We start from the raw sequence: 368 nt of genomic DNA, 5'->3' as shown, positions 1-368 counted from the left end.
ACACTGCCACAAAAAAAAAAAGAAAAAAAAAAAAAAAAAGAAAGAAAGAAAACCGAAGAAGACTACAGACTAATATCCTTGATGAAAACAGACGTAAAAATCCTCAAAAAATCCTTGCAAATAGAATTCCTCATCACATTTAAAAATACTGTACACTGGGCTGGGGATTTAGCTCAGTGGCACTGTACCTGCCTTGCAAGTGGACGGTCCCGAGTTCAATCCCTGGTACCTCAAAAACAAACATAAACACCAAAAAACAAAACAAAAAACCAAAACAAAACTGTACACTACAAGTAAGTAGGTTTCATCCTAGTGATAAAAGAATGGCTCGACATACACGAATTAAAAACAATTCACTACACAGAGTT

This window comes from Fukomys damarensis, unplaced genomic scaffold (genome assembly GCF_012274545.1).
Source record: "Fukomys damarensis isolate Sample0158 unplaced genomic scaffold, DMR_v1.0_HiC HiC_scaffold_3, whole genome shotgun sequence".
In the NCBI taxonomy this organism is placed as follows: domain Eukaryota; kingdom Metazoa; phylum Chordata; class Mammalia; order Rodentia; family Bathyergidae; genus Fukomys; species Fukomys damarensis.
This window is presented reverse-complemented; position numbering follows the sequence as displayed.